The following is a 19,357-nucleotide window of genomic DNA, read 5'->3' on the forward strand; positions in this document are numbered from 1 at the left end:
CCCTATTAAATTCTTGATTGTAAAAGTTATTGGCATAGTGCCTGGAACCATGGTACTAATAAATATTAATTACTATTATCTTGAGGAAAAGAGGAACGTCTTACTCAAATTTGTACTTCTTGACCAGACCTAGGACTGTACTTTGTGATAATTTGTGTTTTACACAGGCTTCTTAAAGAAAATAAACATATTGGCTCGAAGCTACTCATTCATAGCAGATTTATGGTTCAAGACTTTGTCTTTTTATTATTAATCAATGGGCATAATAGTCCCTACTCTAGAACTGATTTATTAATTCTTAGAGGGTGTAGATAAGGTGGTTACAGAAGCAATCTTCTGGACAGAGGCCAGTAACCCTTAACCACTGAATAATAAAACTTATATTTTAAGCTTTGTAAACAAAGGCATCACCCAGGTATGGTAAGGGATTTGGATCACAACTAACCTTTTCTCTGGCCTGGGTCTGTTGTTGACTTCCTCAGACTTATAGTAGCTCTTGTTGGTAAAGCACTTACCATAAGACTTAAATACATATTTAATCCTTAGCACAGCCCAGTGAGGAAAGTTCTATTATTATTTATTCCCATTTTATGGATGAGGAAATCGAGGTACAGAGAGGGTTAGCTCACACAGCTAGTGATTGGCAGAGCTGGGACCAAAACTCTGGTCTGCTTGGCTTAATGTCTGTGTTCTTGATGTACTCTTACTGCTCGAAGGTGAAAATGATGCTGGATTTGAATATTCCCTTGAAAGCAAATATTTAGTGGGGTGCTAACCACGGGCAAGGTGGTACCTGAGGTCCACTGGAAAGGAGCCTGCTTTCAGTGGCCAGTTACACCCTGTCCCCAGCATTGCTCTCATTTGTTGTGGAGGGAAAAAGAGGGCGAGCCAAACTTTCTTTTGTGTAGATTCTGGTTTGTTGATGTCTTCGGAGAGATTGTTCATTCACTCATTCATTCCTGCCACTCTGCCCGGATGCACTGTAAACTCATGACGGCCAGCGACAGGCAGGCCCGGCATGTGCATGACAATTGCCCAGTCTGTCCGTTCTGCCATTCTCCTACACGGCAAATACGTTCCTTAACACCTTCTCCACTGGCCTTGCCTCAGCTGATGACCTTGCTTTCCCGTTTCCCATTGAGAAAATGGAGACTATTGGAGGGAACTTCCATGGGCTCCCAGTGTCCCCCGGCAGCATCTGTGCCTCACACACACCATGTATCTAATGCAACAGACGAGCTGTCTGCAGCCCAAGAAAGGGACGCTTCCCCGAAGCAGTGGACTCCCCCCTCTTGGCTACTCAGGGATATCATTCTGGCAATTCCTCCTCACTTTCCTGCATCATTCATTCCCATCAGAGTATAAACATGCTATTATTTCTTCATATTAAAAAAAAATCTAAAATCCTTTTTTGATCTCCACTTCTCCCTCTAGTTAGCAACCCCTTCCTTTTCTTCAAAAATCCTTGGGAAAGTTTTCTCTACAGTGCCCCTCCCCCTTCTGCAGGGGCTACATCTCGAGACCTCTAGTGGATGCCTGGGGTTGTGTGTAGTTCCAGACTCTATACGTACTGCTTCCCTTCCCGCTCCCCCCATGCACACCTACCTGTGCTACAATTTAATTTACAAATTAGACATAGTGACAGGTCAACAACTAATAATGAAATAGGACAATTGTAACAACACACTGTAATAAATATTCTGTGAAGGTGCTCTCTTTCTCTCTCTCCCAGTGTCTTATTGTACTGCACTCTCCCTTCTTCTTGCGATGGTGTGAGATGATGACATGCCCCCGTGATGAGCTGAAGCAACAGGAACGACATAACTGCTGTGAAGCAGTGTTAGGTCGCTCGCTATTGACCTGCTGCTGCTGGGTCAGAATGAGGCTCATCTGCTTCCAGACTGCAGGTATTTGAAACTGCAGGTGGTGGGTGGGACAGCCACATTCTTGAACACCCAACCCAGTCCCAGTCTCCCTTTGTGTCTTGAACTGACTCGGGGTTTCCGCCCCAGCAGTGCCCCAAAGGTGCTTTGTTAGGTAACCTTGACTCCCGTGTTGCTCGATCCAGTGGCTGAGTCTCAGTCCTTGTCTTACTTCTAGGGTTCAACGCAGTTGATCATTCCCTCCTCCTCAAGGCATGTACTTCTGGCTTCCCAGGCACCAGTTTCTTTCCATTCCCTTTGCTGGTTCTCACGCATCTTATTTCTACCCATTGGAGGGCTCAGGGATTAGCTCTCAGGCTCCTATGTTTATTGCAGTATTATTTACAGTAGCCAAGATATGGAAACCACCCAAGTGCCCACTGGTAGCTGAATGGATAAAAAAGATGTGGTATGTATGTATGTATGTATGTGTGTGTGTGTGTGTGTGTGTATGTATGTATATATAAATCTTTATCTATATCTGTATATCTATCTATCTTTATCAATATGTGTTTCTATACCTATAATGGAATATTACTCAGCCACAAACAAGAATGAAATCTTGCCATTTGCCATCCACCCAGAGAGTATTATGCTAAGTGAAATAAGTCAGAGAAAGAAAATACCATGCGATTTCATTTATATGCGGAATCTAAGAAAAAAACAAATGAACAATAATGAAAAACAAACAGACTCATAGATACAGAGAACAATCCAATGGTGGTTAAAGCGAGGCAGTAGACAGGTGAGGAGAAGATGGGCAAAATAGGGGAAGGGGAATAAAAGCTACAGACTTCCAGTTATAAAATAAATACATAAGGTGCAGCGATACAATGTAGAGCATACAGGAAGCTAGTTCGTAATATGTAATAACTTTGTAAGTGACAGATGGTAGCTGCATTTACAGTGGTATAATATATATGTATGTGTATATTGTAATGTATATAAATGTGCAGTCACTGTAGTACACCTGAGTCTAATATAATATACTATGTCAACTACACTTTAGTAAAAGAAATATAAACAAATTTCTTGGTAGAAATTTGCTGTTCTTTGGTATCTCACCGTGTAAAGAGGCAGGTTTACTTGTTTAAGTACTCATGCAAATTGAGTACAACTATTGACAAGAAATTTAAAGGTGAGATCAAGCCAGTTCATAAGTAATAATAATTGATCCAAGAGACTCTGTCTCATTTTCTCTCGATTGATGACGGCAAGAGTTATAGAGAGAATTCATGTCTACTCTGTCTGCTTTTTCTTTACTTACTTAGGGCAGTTGCTATTTATAGCCGTTCTTACATAAATCTGCGCAACCATTTTATCTCCAATTCTGGGTCAATTTCAAGAGGAAATTAAGTATTCATGCAATTATAAGAGTCCCTCTTATTCTTATCCTCAATATTCTAGAAAAATGTGTCTAATGGTAGTTCTAGGCCTAAGCATTTTGTTTTGCTCCATAAAAATTCACTCAATAAAAATTCACTGTGCGTATTTGTGGCCCAGATACCATGCTGTGTATGGGGGGTTACAAAAATAAACAAAACACAGTCCCCGCCCTCAGGGAGTTCTTTGTGTGCTAGTGGACACAGTAGACACATGTCTTGATGGGTTTTAATGTGCTAGTGATCATGATGAAATTTAAAATGCTGGTGACTCTAGGGCTGTGGGAGGCCAGGGGACATGACTTCCACGTACTTACGCAGCAACTGGTCATGGGCAGTGGTCAGCCCAGATGACCTTCACCTCATCTCCTCATCTCCTGACGGACGTGCGCTGATTACTGAGCACAGAAGACCTGAGGTCCTTCAGCCTGGTCCCTATGTGGTCTGTAGGACCTGGGTCCATGAGTGGAGAAATGGGACCCTCCTATTCTGGGTTATAGAGGCTGAGAACTAGATTTCTGGTGGACCTCAACTTTCTAAATGAGAGTACCGCCAAGGCCTTCCTTCAAAAGGAATCATCACAATATACTGTCATTTCACGTGCCCAACTACTAGCTGAGCTGCTTGGAACAGCCTGGAGGTTGGCAAGGATTTATGGTCATTCGGGATAACTGGGCAACCATAAATCTTCGACCCTGCTTGCTTTGTAACAACTGAATTAGCTCACTCGTACAAAGAGCCATTGGGACTCAAGATAAATCATTTAGTCAGTCACTCAACAAACAATCATGGAGTGCCCACGAGGTGTGAGGCATTCTGTTTCCTCTCTATGTCCGTAGTTAGCAGAGCAGGAGGGCATCAGATTCTTGAATCTAATTTCTGTTCCCAGGACTTTTCTTTTTTGTTTTTAATTTGCAAGGTTGTTTTGAGTATGCCATCCTCAACCCGAATGATTCCCTGCCCAGGAGAAAGTAAATAAAGATTTGGGGGAAAGATTTGACCATGCAACGCCTCTTTATGGGAATAAAAACACATAAGGGATTTGCACCTTTGTTATTTGCCACTATTTTTTTTCCTTTGAAAAATAGATCCATAGTTCAATCAATTCATTTGTGAAGATTAAAGATGAGGCCTGGCATCCCTTTCTTTCTATGCATCTGCCCTTACTCGGGATCTAAAATGGGTGTCAATTCCAGTAGCGAAAGTGACAGATGTAGGTGGGGTAAGCACTTGCTGTCTTTGTGACTGAGTCACTTGCTGTCTTTGTGACTGAATCAGAATCGCAGAACTGGAGATTTTAGAATGTCTGGAATCATATCGAGGGCTACTTGCCTGGAGTCGAAGGTGAAACACTTTCATAATCGGGGTCAACAGCATTTTGGAAGATGAGAGTTTCTCGGTGTGAGGAAGGTCTGGATGCTCTTTCCCTTCCTACCCCTTTCCCCCTTCACATAAACACAGTTGCCCACCCACCATGGATGGAGGCTTGCTTTACCCTTTGACTTCCCAGACATATGACCTCAGCAGTGAAAGCAGGGAGGTGGAACTCGAATCTCAGTCCAGGAAGGACTATGGCCATGTTTACAAGGATTATCTCGTGCACTTGCTCTCCTCAGGCCTCAGAGAGGTGGGGGTGGGGGAGTATTTTCTTGGGGAGGAAGAAGTCAGAAAAGCCAGCGTAAGAGGCTCAGATCTGCCCTGTTGAGTTCAAGCAGGACCTGCCTCAGATCCAGTTCAGGTGAAGACTGGCCCTGGTGTTTGTCTAGGAAGCGGTGCCCTGTGCCTCCTTCCATCCGCGGCCACTCCCCGAGGACACACCCACCCATCTCTGGCTCCAGAGGGCACTTGGCTTGCGTGTGGAAGGCACTGAGTGTTTGAGTTGACTTGAATGCTTACTGCTTGCCTGGGATCTGCGAGGCTGGGGAGACAGGTGTGGGCATCCCCAAAGGTAAAGGCTTGTTTTATTGGTTGGCAGATTCCCGATTTCCAGACCGTTAAGGGATGTGTGGTGGGGGGCATCCAAGTGGCCGGAGCATTGCTTTCCGTCGTGGAAGTGATCTGGTTATGGCAACGTCCCCCTGTGGCTGCTGTCAATGAGGAGGAGGACTGGCTTTAGGGCGCTGTGTACCCCTGCCCTGGCGACACCACGTCAGGGAGAGAAGCGCTGCTCCTTGATGAGAGGTGGTCAGTGGCTCGGTTCTCCTGCCAGAACTCTATTTCCTTGGCAATCCCACTGATCTTGGCTCAGCCTGTGTTTAAGACCTGCACGATTACAAATGCTGGGAGAGATGGGTTTTTGTGTTTTGACTCATTTTCAAAATGGAGACCCTGGCGGGAGCTGAGGAGCACTCAGGTGAGCACAGCAGCACCGTCTGTTCACAGAGGGTCTCGGAGGAGCAGACGTGACCAGCAACGCTGGCCATGGGCAGGGACAGGTTCTCATGTGGCCCTTGCTTTAGTCAGGACGGAGCAGCCGGCTCTCACTTGTGCAGCTGAGCTTTGCTCTCAAGTCACGCAGTGGTCCCCAGTGTTCCTTAGTGTGGCCACCATTTATTTACCTTTGTCTTGCTCCCCAAACTGCAGGGGGGGGGTCTCGTGTCTGGTTGATGGTGGAATCCTCAGCACCCAGTCCGTAACCGTAGAATGAAGGTGCTAAGAGGAGCATGGACATCAGTGACCGTGCGTGAGGGTGGTTCTTCCTTTTTGTTGCCACCGTCTGTCCTGGAAGTTCTCCCCTTTCTACAAAGACATTCAAAACGGGAGCAGAGGTGTCACTGTGCATTGGCTTGTGGATCCTGTATGGTGCCTGTTACCTACAGAGACTCTGAGCCCCTCCTTCACGTTGGGGTCCAATGGTTCCGGGGGTGGGGGGCAGTGCCCGGGGATCTGCATTTTCACAGGGGGCTTCTGGGACAGGCATTCTGTGAGTCACGACTTGAGAAAGAGCACTTCCCGCAGCTAGCTGCGGAGTGCTCTGGAAACAGGCTCTCCAGGCGGGGGGTCAACAATCGAGGAAGGAGCTCTGGCTCGTTCCTGCTGCTTTAATCACACACCCGGAATTTTCCACATCTTTGATTTCTTTTGTACCTCCCCGTCGAGTCCCGCGGGTACACTTTACCATTCTCCTCGAGGACACTCTATATATTCAGCGGCATGGTTGAAACCAGCTTAAAAGATTGAGTGCTTCCATAGGAGAATAGCAACCGAAAAATGACTAGGCATACAATTAAAAACCAGTGAGGTCTCCAAAGTATCAGCTCTTAAATAAACCCTGTGTCAGCCCCAGGGGACCAGCAGTATATCAAGGCCGCTTCTCAAGGCGTCAGGCTCCTAATTACTTGCTTCTGTGGAACAATTGGCCTTTTTTCCCCCCTCTCCTATAATTTTGAATCTTTCCCTATCCAAGACTAGGTTTATCCTTGGCACCCGAGGGGAGATCTCGCCCCTTCCTGTTCCCAGTCTGGGGAGCGCCCCTTTTCCACTGCTGACTGGAAGGCAGTGTGTAGACTGGTACAGACACTGGCCTCTTGCCCAGACCCTGGCTGCCTGTTCCTTTGAATCACCTCCTTGGGTGTGGATACCGGCTACCCTGTGAGAGGCCTAGAGAACAGCGGTATTTCAGTCAGCCATCTCTGCAGCTCAGGCCTCCAGCTGGGCATTTAGCGTGTTCTCTGGACATGGTTAGTCATTTCCCAAACTTGTCCTAGAGCCCTGAGACCATGCATGTATATTCCGCAGAGGGTGTGTTCTGTATGGAAACTTGGATTCACCTCCTGGGTTCAAGATTGATGAGTGCCTTGGCTGTTTTTTTTTTTTTTAATTTATTTTTCATTTTTTATTAGAGAAAGAGGGGGGGGGAGCGAGAGCATGTGAATGGGGAGAGGGCCTTAGGGAAAATGAGAGAATCCTAAGCTGGGTCATGGTCCCTCAACCCTGGGATCATGACCTGAGCCAAAAGCATGAGTCCAATGCTCAACCGACTGAGCCACCCAGGCGCCCCCTGGCTGCTTCTGATGTGTTGCAGGGCGAGCGTGGGGGTGGCAGAAGGCTCTCTGGCTGCCATCCAGCACTACCCAGAGGCTTCGCCATTCTCTGGCTGCTCCCAAAGTCACTGAAATCAGCAGGGACAAATCTCTTGCTCAGCACTGCTGCATCCTGGAAGGCAGAGAACACACATTGGCATAAAGCCTTATGTATTGGGGTCAAGTTGTCTGAGTTTGAAACTAAGCCCTCACCCCCTCTGTCAAGATACTCAAACACTTCTGAGAAATAGTGGTGATGAGAATATCTACCTCAGTGAATTGTTCATTTTTTGATTCAAAAAATTGATGATTAAGGGCTTACTCTGTGCTGGGCACTGTGAAAGGCACTACACAGTGGACGTCTAGTTTAGGGAGGGAGACCAGCATGTGTAAAATCTGCCAGTGCAGTACATGCAGCAAAGAAGTGCATGGCATTAGGAATGCAGTTTCAGGGGTTGGGAGGTTGACCTTGGTACAAGTGGGACCAAGGAAGTTTTCTCTTAGAAGGTGATTGTTGACTTCAGATAATGTGAAGGGCACACTACACATGCATGTGCAAAGGCCCTGTGGAGGCCTAAGTGGGGAGCATGTTGATGGATTGGGGTTGGAGGGTGGTCAGGGAATTTTGGTTTTAAGGGTGCCGGGAAGCTACGGAAAGGTCCTCGGCAGGGCAGTGACAGATTTGTGTTCTTAAAGTTGCTACGCTGGCTACAGAGTAGAGACTGGACTGAGGGACGAGAATGGGTGTGGGGCAGAGGTTGGAAGAAACCCGTAATAATTTAGGCAAGAGATGATTTAGTGTCGACGAGGGGAGGGGAGGGGTGCTGATTCAGGAGCCATTGAAGTCAGAGAATTGATAGACTTGGTGAAGGAGTAGATGAGGGGGGTAGAGGGAGAGGAAGGGTCCCAGGCCAGGCATCCTGGGATAGTCGCGCTGCCTATACAGAGTAGCCCTCTCTACACGTAAGTGATTATGACGATTGTTAACTAAGCCTGGAATTTGACCCAAGTCAGCTGGGCCCATGTGCCCTGGGACCTGCCCTCTGACCCCAGCGGGGCCTTGAACTAAGAGCTCCTCTCTCCTCTCCCCTCCCTACCGTGTGAGGGAGGTAATGAAAGGAACTTCTGGCAAGTTCTCTTCCTCAAGCAGAATGTCCCAGTGGGTGGCCGTGACCTCTCACCTGTACCCCAGAAGGAACCTGAGTGGAAAGGACCCCTCCCCCTGCTTCCCCTATTGTTAAACCTCGTATTAGTCGGGTGTATTTATTAGGACTGATGAGGCACTATTGACACATTTTTGTGAGGTAAACTTCACAGTTTACATTGGGGCTCACTCTTTGTGTTGTACGTTCTGTGGGACTTGACACTGACGGCGTGTGCCCGCCATCACAATGTCGTACGGCTTTGCTGCCATTACATGCCCGGAGCTCTACCTTTTCATCCCTCCCCTCCCCCAACCCCTGGAAACCACTGATCTTTCCAGTGTCTCCATAGTTTTGCCTTTTCCAAAATGCCGTATGGCTGGAATCATGCAGTTCATAGGCCTTGTCAGCGTGGGCTTCTTTCACTTAGCAACATGTATTCGAGGTTCCCCCATGTCTTTTGGAGTCTTGAGGGCTCGTTTCAACAACAGTCTCTCAACTGCAAGTGCACTGTGCCTGCCGGTCTGTCTACACCTGGAGGCCTCCATATGGGAATTGCAATTTCTTTTCAGTGCCTGGCTTCTCTCCCGCGTGGCTGTTCCTCACCATCGTCTCAGTCGTACTCTTCCGTGCACCTGTCAACCCTGACCACATTTAGCCATAGCAGACTTAGGAGCTTTCCCAAGGTAGGAGGTGGGACCGTGTCCAGAGTCAGTGTTCTGTGCTCAGGAAACCCAGCACCATGGTCATCCGGATTCCCATTGGAATGATCCAGCCATGAGCGGTGTGGCCCCGGCTTGGGTAGTGTGGGAGGGCTGCCTTCTGAGAGCTGAGCTGTAACAGGCACTGGCACCCAGGCACCCTGGGGCTGTTTCCAGCCTAAAGAGTTCTGCTTTGCCCCTAAGCAGTTTTTCTAAAAAGGTGGGTATGGATTATCTTCTAAAAGAAGCCAGTCTAAGCCATATTACCAAACAGATGGGAAGCAGGACATAGCCAAGTGTGACCTTTTAGAGGCTGCACAGCCATTGCCTCTTGCTTTCCTTGGGGGACACCAGCCCTCTCTTGGAACATGCCTTTATTCTCTCCCAATGTCCTCATCAGCTGCCTGCAGCCCAGTAGCAATTTGAGGTCATTGCTGGGCTGCCTTGTTCACATCCTTGACCTGCTGGATCCCTTGTATCTTTTGTTTGATGTACCTCTGAACGTGTGTGTCCACCAGCTCCCCTAGTACCGGCTGGGGAGCTTACAAGTGGTGTTCCCTGTGATGTGGGTGCTGCTGTGGGGGAGCTGGGGGTCTAGAGGGGCCACACTGCTGTGAATCAGCACAGGGAGCATGAAGATGGCGGCCATGTGTCTCTGCAGCCAGAATCTGTAGCGCATCAGCTATGCCCTGGCTGAGAAGCTTGTCCTTGCCGTCTTTATGATCTGCCCTAGCTCTCACTTATTTTTCAAATACCTTATTAGGATAACTACTGCTGATTTTCCTGTCACTTTGGCATTGTTTGTGACCAGTTGTGCACGTTTAGTGTTCATATGCAGAAATGCAGAGCAAAGTGTTATTGTTTCCAGAAAGCTCTACCTCTGGGGATTTTTGCTTTCCTTCCTTCCTTCCTTCCTTCCTTCCTCTCTCTCTTTCTCTCTTTCTTACTTTCTTCTTTCTTTTTTCACTCTCCCCTTTTAATCCTTGTGGTTTTGGACAAGTTGGTGATATGCTAGTCTTTACATGAAATTTTCAGGCATGAGGAGTGAAAGATTCCCTGGAAGAGATATTTACATTAATTTTTTTTTAAAAGAGGGATCAACTGGTCAACCGTGCTCACAAACCTTAGCCGTGTCTGAGGTCATGTTATTGATCACTGAGTTTTGTGCAACATGTCCAGCCCAGGCACCAGAATGCTAGCTTTTTATATTTGGACCCATTTTACAGGAGCGGGAAATAAGGGTTTGGAGGGTGAGGTACCTTGCCCCAGCTCACACAGGTTGTAAGTGGAAGGAATTCAGCTGAACCTAAGTCTGTCTCTCTCCAACCTCCGAGTACCAAGGGGTCCCATTTGTGCCGAGAAGCAGGGAAGATGGAAGTTTCCATTGCTGGATTCCCATTCTCTGTTCTGTTCACCTAAACCCCCTGGGGTCCTTTTATCACAGAAAGATGTGGCTTCATGAGCCATTGAGGCCAAAGGTGGGACACGTAACATTTTTCTTCCCTGACCTTGAGTCCTTTTTTTTTTTTTTCTTTTTTTATTTTATTTATTTCTAGGAGAGAGAGAGAGAGAGAGAGAGAGAGAGCGAGCGAGCATGAACAGGGGAGGGCCAGAGAGAGAGGGAGTCACAGACTGAAACAGGCTCCAGGCTCTGAGCTGGCAGTCAGCACAGAGCCCGACGCGGGGCTCAAACCCACAAGCCGCGAGATCGTGACCTAAGCGAAAGTCAGACGCTTAACCGACTAAGCCACCCAGGCGCCCCTTTTTTTGTCTTTTTAAAACAAATACACAAACGTGTCTGGAGATCTAGGACTGTCTCTCCAGAGATGTTCCTTTGAAAGTGAATTGCTACATGTCGGGTTTCAGGAAGGGCAGGGATTTGGGGGTGGCAGACGAGGAACAATTTACATGGGGGTTGGGCTGGGAAACAGGGTTCAGACTCTGGAAAGCACCTCCCTGGCTTGGCTCTGTGCTGTCCTGATGCTTTCCCACACAGTTCCTGCCCTTAGTATCTCAGTGGCCTCCCCTGACTTCTCAGCCTGGGCAGCCCCTGGTCCTCCGAGTCTGCGACCCAGCGGCTCCCGCCCCCCACCATGCCCACCTGCTGCTCCTGTTTAATAGGTATTGCACTTGACGCCTGCACCTTGTGGAAGGCGCCAGCTCAGCCGGCCTCGGCCTCAGCAACCGCTGTAGCTACACCAATGTCGGTTTGCTCTTTGAGATCTCGATTACCAGTGACCCAAATAAAAAGAGAATGTCTGTTGCGCTACGGCTGCCTGAAGGCAGTGTCGTCTCTGACCAGGAGATCTCTGCTGCCTCCTGTGTGGACTGTTTTCATGCCCTCACCTCCCACAGTCCAGGGTGATCCCAGGTAAATCAGATCACGCCACCACCCAGCTCAAACTCCCTGTGGCTTTTCTCTTGCTCAGAGGACAAGTCAGTCTTTACAGGGCCCCTTTACAGGAACCCAGGCTCCTAGAAGGTTCTCAGATACACCGGGCCCTTGCTTCTCCCCTTGGTGACTTCTCCAGACATTGATGTGGCTCTCCTCACTTTCTTCAAGTCTTTCATTCAGCTATTTCCCTTACCCTGTGTAAAATGCTAGCCTTCCTATTTCCTTCCCTCCCCTCTGTCTATTTTTTCTCCTAAGTATTTATCACTGTTTGCTCTGCTATGTATTGGCCATCTGTGCTTATCGCCTGTCTTCCAAAATCAGGGTTTGATCTCCTCAAGAACAGGTATTTTTGTCAGTTCTTTCTCTCTGACATCTACAAAGTACTTGGCTGGCAGTATGTATTCAATGAATGGATGTTGTGTGGATTTGCCTGGTGCTCTTCATTTTTGATGTAGATGTGCCTCGTTCTGGAATCATCTCACAAGACCAGTAATGTGAATCTTTCTATGAGTCGGTATTCACTGTAGTATGTCATTGGTTGCTAAGGCAGTAGCTCCTCCCTGGGCTGCTGTGACATGAGGCTGTCACAAGTAATTTGCTCAGTGACAGTCGTGAAAAGTACCAAATAAAGCAGGTGAACTATCAAAAACTTGAAATATGTTTTATGGTGTGTGTTAAATCATGTCAGTATTGCTCACTCATATCACATCGTGTTTTCTTGACTGAGAGGAAAGGGGTGACGCTCCATGTGGGGTGCTCGGTGGATGTGGGTGGTGGCAGTGGCTGACCTGTGGCCCTCCCCCTCTCTCCTGCAGCTCAGTCGGAGCTCTGAGTGCTTTAAAAATGAACTTTAGCTGCAGGGTGTGTGGGATAAAGGGAGGTACAGACTTGCTCTTCTGGATGGCAAGAATAGCATCGTCTGTGGGTATTATCTAAAATATACCTTCCCTTAGCCATAGGACAAAGTTTGGTTAGGCTATTTCATTTTTTTAAGGGAAGATTTTGGGGAGATAGTGCTTTTTGGCTCTGAGCAAGCATCAACCATTGAAGCTTATTTAGATTTAAAAATAAGTAGGTATTAGGGAAATGCTAGTAATACGGGATCATACTGTTCACCCAGGGTGTTGGAGCTGGGTTGACCTACACTTGTTTCCGCCATTTTGGTTTCATGTGAGGCCATCCTATTCCAGCCCCTCTGGACATCCAGCGGCCCAGGCAGGTGTACACTTGACCCCGTGCCTGTTTTAACCATTAGGCTCTTCTCCATTCCTTCTGCTCAGCTTCCCAGCTTTTGAGTCTCTATTTGCTTTGTTCTTCATCTCCTGACCTCCCAGGTACCCTCCTCGGTCTTGATTCTAGCATGTGCCCTCTGGCCTGCACCATCGACAACTGAGATGACTTCCCTAGTTTCTTTGTTTTGCTGGAGCACTTCTTCCCAAAATGGGAGGCAAATCTATGAAGACCTAAGACCTGACGTGTCCTGAAGTGTCTCTGGTTTTTCTCTGACCCTCAGTGGCGGGATTTTTTTGTTTGATTGTTTTTTTCTATTTTGTTAAAGTAGGCTCTATGCCCAGTGCAGAGCCCAACGCGGGGCTTGAACTCATGCCCCTGAGATCAACACCTGAGCTGAGATCAAGAGTCAGATGCTTAATGGACTGAGCCACCCAGGTGCCCCCTTTAGCCAGCATCCAGTTTGGGAATTGTTTCCCCTCAGGATTTTAAAATTACTGCCCGCTTGCCTGATGGTGCTGATTCTCTGACAGCCTGCGTGTGACCCGTTTCCTTCTGAAAGCTTCCAGGACGTCCTCTTCACCCCCGATGTTTTGAAATTCCACAGCGATGTGCTAGAGGGTAGTCTAGGCTTCTTAAGTACAAAAAATTTCTTGCAATTTCCAAGGCTCATTTAAACATTTAAATATTATAATATTTAAAAATGTACGACTTGAAACCAAGTATAACTCTTTATGCTTATAGTTCTTCCAATTATAAAATCAAATCAAAATTGCAAATTATCCGTAAAGCATATAACATGAATTTAGTGTGATAGCTAATGTCACTCCTTTTGGGGTTAGGAAGGAGGCACAGCCCTACCCCTCAGTGTCCTGTGACAGATGTCTTGGGCTTCACCTGGTGTTTGTAAGTCACTGAGGAATAAATCTAACAGGTATTAAATCTTTGCCCTTTTTCTCATTAGCCCATGACAATGAATTCAATTCTGTGCGATGCCAGTGTGTAAACACAGGACCGAGTTGGTTACAGCGTGGTCATCCAGACAATTAGAAGAAATAGGCTTGCTTACAAAAATGTTGGGAATTGTCATTGAAATGGAAACATGAGCTGTAAATACTCCCATGGGGAACTCACAAAATCCCTCGAATTCAGCTGGCCTCTGTTCTTTGGCTCTTCCTAAGGCAGTTTCCCCTGTGCTGCGCTGGCAGCAGCAGGGTGTGTGCTCAGAAGTGCTGGCCGTTCCCCGGCTTCACCCCTGCCACCACATGTGTCCCATCTGCCAGTGTCCCAGGCGCTAATCCTGTGGTTCTGCACATCCCTAGTGGAGGTGGAGACTGCTGAGCACTGGGAGCCCCAGCACTTTCAGGGAGCCGCCTGGCTGTGTGTCACCAAGCTTGACAACCGTGATCCGCGATCTGGCTGTTTCAGCTTACTGCCCTGCCCCCTTCACTGTTGTGGAGAGAGGTGAGCGTTTGTAGATTTTAAGAATACAAACACACATGACACCACACTTCACAGGGTTCATGGTGTAAGTTTCCTGGCAAGTTAGAAATGCGTGCATGTGGTATGGGAGTGTGTGTGTGCACATGCGAGAGTGTGTGCGTGTGAGTGTGTTGGTGTATGTGCACATGTGTGTCCACATGAGAGTGTATGCACATGAGTGTGTGAGTGCATGTGTCTATGTGTGTGTATGTGAGAGTTGTATGCACATGTGAGAGTGTGTCCAAGTGTGCACACGCATGAGAGTGTATGTGTGAGTGTGTGCATGAGAGTGTGTATGCACATGTGAGAGCGTGCAGGTGAGAGTTTGCATGTTTGTGTGCATGTGAGAGTGGGTGTGGGTGAGAATTTATGCATGAGTGTGTTATGCATGTATGAGTGTGTGCATGCACATGTGAGAGTGTGTGCAAGTGTGTGCATGTGTTCAGATGAGAGTGTATGCCTATGTAAGAGTGCATGAGTGTATGTGCATGAGTGTGCATGTGTGCATATGGGTGTGTGTGAGAGCATGTGGGAGTGTGTGCATATGTGAGTGTGTGCATCAGAATGTGTGCACCTGTGAGGGAGTGTGCACACATGAGTGTGTGCGCACATATGAGAGATGTGTGCGTGAGTGTGCGCACACATGTAGGTGTGTGTGCATGCGTGCAGGAGAGCGGGTGTGTTCACCTCAGGCCGGCGGCGCGGTGGGAACCCGCGTGGGCTGCATGGGCGCGTCGGGAGCGCGCAGCCACCGAGGCTGCCACCTGCCCGTTCGGGGCGGTGCCTCTTCCGCTCAGCACAGCAGTGTCCCCTTTGTGCTCACAGGCTGGCGGGGCGTGGGCCCCGGGGACGGCTTAGCTCTGAACTGCTTGTTGGTGAAATGCCTGCAAGGCCCTGGATGTGCTCCTTAGTATTGCATCTTTCTCCAGAACTTCTCTGGCTCAAAACCTGGATCGTCTCTCACCTTTTTCCTAGCCCGCATCCACGCAGTTCATTTCCACATTCCATCTGTTTTCCCTCCCTGTTCATGGCGTTTTAAGATCTTTCCGTTCTTGCCACAACTCGCACTAAGGCCCGGTGACTCACCGGGCGCTCTGGGAAGAGCGTGCTTCTCAGCGGCCCCCCGCCGCCTCCCTTCCTCCCCTCCCCAGGTCCCTACTGCGGGCTGGCTGCCCTTTGGCATTTGCCACCCTTGCCCGGGACCCTCCGTGGCTCGTCTCTCCAGGCTGAGGAAGAACGGCAGCCTGCAGGGAGAGGGATTATTTTTTTTTTTTTTTGTCCTTTACAGTGTTTTAAGGAATTGTTAACCAGCCTTGAAAATATTGTGACGTTTTTATATTAAAAATCTGGATTTTCAACTTTTCCTGAAAAGTTAGAAAACGTGGCAGTACTAAGCACGCGTTTCTAACAGGAAGGTCACAATAGGCAGGAAATGGAATGTTCTTTGCATGTTTTCTTCAGTTTGCCGCACTCCCCACTACTCCTCGTAGCAGCCCGGGCCTGCCTTAGCTCTCATTTCTGTTACCCGCCTGCCCACCGTAGGCATTAAAATTGGCAGCATGGACCTGCCTGCCTCCCAGGCCAAGGGCCTTTCTACACCCCATGTTTCCAGCACACATTGTATTTTTTGCCTCCTGTGTACCATTTTGCCTTGTGTGGCTATTGTCCCTCCCCGTCCCCCCAAACCTGTCCAAATCCTGCTATTCCATGAGGTGAGGTGCTCTCCTTGGGGAAACCCTCCCAGGTAGCCCGGGGTGGAAAATTTCCCTCCCCTTAATTAGTAAAGCACTTGGAGGTTTGCCTTTCTCTTTCAGTGCCATTGTCTGTTATTTTGCTTTGAGCTTAGGCTGACAGTCCCTCCTGGGTGGGATCGCAGTGCAGTGCCTCCATTTAATGGTTTCTCAACAGACATAATCACCAGAAAGATGCATAGAAATGGTCAAGGCGCGTGGTCTGTGGGTACCAATGAAAAGGACTCTGATTAGATGGGGGATATGTTAGCTGATGACTTAGCCCAGTGACCCTGGGGAGATTGGTTCACTTCTTATCACCATAACCACTGTTTGGGGATTGATTTTTAATGTGGGGAGATCCTCAAACACAACTAAACTCTGGTAAGAGAGTCAGCTGTGGCTGTGGTTACTTCCCTGTGAATGATGTGATCTGTCACTAAAGTTATTTATTTGGTGATAGTGCTCTATACATCAAATAGAGCTAAAGAGAACGTCAGTCAAATGTGGAATATTTCTACTCTCTGCCTTAAAAATGTTAAATACCAAATATACAAAGAAATCTATACTTGAGGGTATTTTCTTTACGCCCATCAAGTTCCTTTGAGAGAGAAGGAGGCTTTGCTTGCAAATGTCTGGGCCAGGAGCAATGTCAGGTTCTAGGGCAGTCCTGTCCGATGGACTGCAGAGTTCTGCATCTGCATAGGAGCCACTCGCCACATGTGGCCATTGGACACTGGAATGTGGCTAATGTGACCGAGGGACTGAATTTTTAATTGTATTTCATTTTAGTGAATTTAAATTTTTTAAAATGTTTTATTTATTTCTAGGAGAGAGAGAGAGAGACAGCGTGAGCAGGGGAGGGTCAGAGAGAGGGAGTCACAGACTGAAACAGGCTCCAGGCTCTGAGCTGGCAGTCAGCACAGAGCCAGACGTGGGGCTCGAACCCACGAACCGAGAGATCATGACCTAAGCAAAAGTCAGACGCTTAACCGACTAAGCCACCCAGGTGCCCCTTAATTTAGGGAATTTAAATTAAAGTACCACATGTGGCTGCCATATTGGACAGCCCGGATCTTGAGGGCTGGAGAAAATGGGTCCAAAGCAGTGCCCGAGGGAGAGTGGTGTGCAGTCCTATGAGGGGATGCCTTATTGCAGATGCATCTCAGGTGGGTGGGGACTCTGTTTTGCTACACAAGTAAAAGCCCATTTGACCAAATTTGGCGGGGCATCAGAGCTGAATAATGTTTTGCGGGAAGCCCACTGCCGTACTGTTCTGAGGAGAGCATTATTTACTTACTCTTTTATGTCCATTAAGAATCGCAGACACTGAGGGCTGCCCTGGTGGCTCAGTTGGTTAAGTGGCTGACTTCAGCTCAGGTCACGATCTCGTGGTTTGTGAGTTTGAGCCCTGCATTGGGCTCTGTGCTGCCTGCTCAGAGCCTGGAGCCTGCTTCTGTGTCTCCCTCTCTCTTTGCCTTCCCCCACTCACTCTCTCTCTCTCTCTCTCAAAAATAAATAAACATTAAAAAAGACTTATAAAAAAGCATAGCAGATGTTGGGCTTTCCTTGGCCTTGACTCCTTGAGAAGGTTCTATATCTGCTTCCTGTGCTTGATGATGTTGAACCATGACCTAAATGCATACTCTGTGTCCACATCAACTACATACTTTTGTGTCCACACCAAAGTGCTGCCTTGGGAGAGGTGTAGAGAAGCAGGAGAATTCTGTGTAGCTCATTAGATAGAAACTTGTGGTTTATCTTTTTTGCTTGGCTTTTCTTAAGTAGAGTCAGCTAAAACTGGCTGTGGTTACTTTGTCCTTATACGGTGGCAACGGAAGCCACCCAGTGCTGAGGAGGTAATTGAATTAATAGCCACATTTTCCAGAACCCAACCCAGTGTGTGCTGGGATCTTCTCCAGGAGACCATGGCCATCACTTTGGTGGTCATTGGCCTGGGGAGGTTCCCCGTGGGCTCTGTCTACACTGTGGCTCCCCAGCTGTGGTCTGTGTGTGTGGGCTGCTGACTGTTTTATAGCATAGTGAGTTTATTGTTGGTGTTTCAGTCCCCATCCGTCCTTTCACTGTGGAAAGTCTCGTAGACCCTTGAGATCTGTACCACCATCTGTTTGTGGCTTTCTAAATGACTCCGTTCAGCCTGGATGTCATATATACACAAAAGTAGGAAGTGGGGCACAGGTCGCATAGATTGACAGAGTGCCAGCATGGTGGAGGGGAAGAGGTGGTAGCCAGGGAGGCCGGTACCCATGGAGGGAGGGAAGCGGCATGCACATCCGGTGTGGTCTTTCCCAGTGTCCTGACTACAAGCACAGCTTTGGGGTCCTTCCGGTATCCTCAGCCTGGACAGAGGCCACATCCATACCCACCTCCATTTCCAGATCCTCTCCCCTTCCAGGAGGATGGGCAAAGGTATTGTGGAAAGTTCCAAGCTTCTAATCATGATTTGATCTTTCTTGTGACCAGCCTCCATCGCGGAAGCCACCAAGAGTTACCTCATTAGAACTGAAGGTGGTCCTACCAGCCAGGAAATTCTATGTCAGGAACTGGGGGTCAAAGACGAACTGTTAGAACAAAGGATTCTCCTTGCACCCCCATTCATAAGAGCTTTAGGAGCTCTGTGCCAGGGACCAGAGTAGAGACCAATATATACATTCTTGTTATTTCACAGCAGCGTATCATATTCCTCAGTTTCCTACAAACGCTTGGATCCTCTTTTGTGTTGGGATAGGAAAAAAAAGCATTCTTTTTAAAGCACTATTAGTAATGCATTTTACTTGAAAGGAAATGGGGGGTCAGCCTTGCCCCTGAAGACCAGATGATGCAACCGTCAGAGTGGCTAAGCCCTGGTGTCCCTCACCCAGGTCTGCTTCTAGCTTCTGCAGATACTCCTTGGCCATTGCTACAGCAGAGAGGTGCTGGAAAGGAGGTGACTCCTAATGGGAAGATGAAGTGCAAAATTGCAGCACTTTCCTAAGTGCAATTTTACGTCACTGTTCTCAGAATGAAGGTCAGATAACAGAAGTGTGAGGTAGCAAAGATCTCCTTTGGGGTGAAAGTACAGATTCCAAGTTGGTGACATCTTCCACCACATGCCAGCTGGACTCTTTGTCCTCTATTCTGGATTGGGCGTCTTTGGTTGCAGGAATATTGAACGTGACTCCCATTGGCTGAACCAGGAATAGGAATTTACTCAATGGTAGTGGGGCTTCAGAGGTGGTTTGACTCAGTGACTTGTCCAGAACCCTGTTTTCTTATTTCTCCTTCCTCTCTACACCATAAGTCAGGCCCACTCCCTTCTTGGTGGAGTGATGGCTGCCAATAATTTCTGGC

The 19,357-nt window shown here is 47.9% G+C and overlaps 1 protein-coding gene across 1 annotated transcript in view; it reads left to right on the forward strand.

Moving 5' to 3' along the window:
* Positions 1-19,357, forward strand: part of PPP1R14C (protein phosphatase 1 regulatory inhibitor subunit 14C) — an 86,154-nt gene that overhangs the window by 39,282 nt on the left and 27,515 nt on the right. The window lies entirely within an intron of this gene.

This window comes from Hyaena hyaena, unplaced genomic scaffold, assembly GCF_003009895.1.
Source record: "Hyaena hyaena isolate Hyena2069 unplaced genomic scaffold, ASM300989v1 scaffold_184, whole genome shotgun sequence".
Classification (NCBI taxonomy): Eukaryota; Metazoa; Chordata; class Mammalia; order Carnivora; family Hyaenidae; genus Hyaena; species Hyaena hyaena.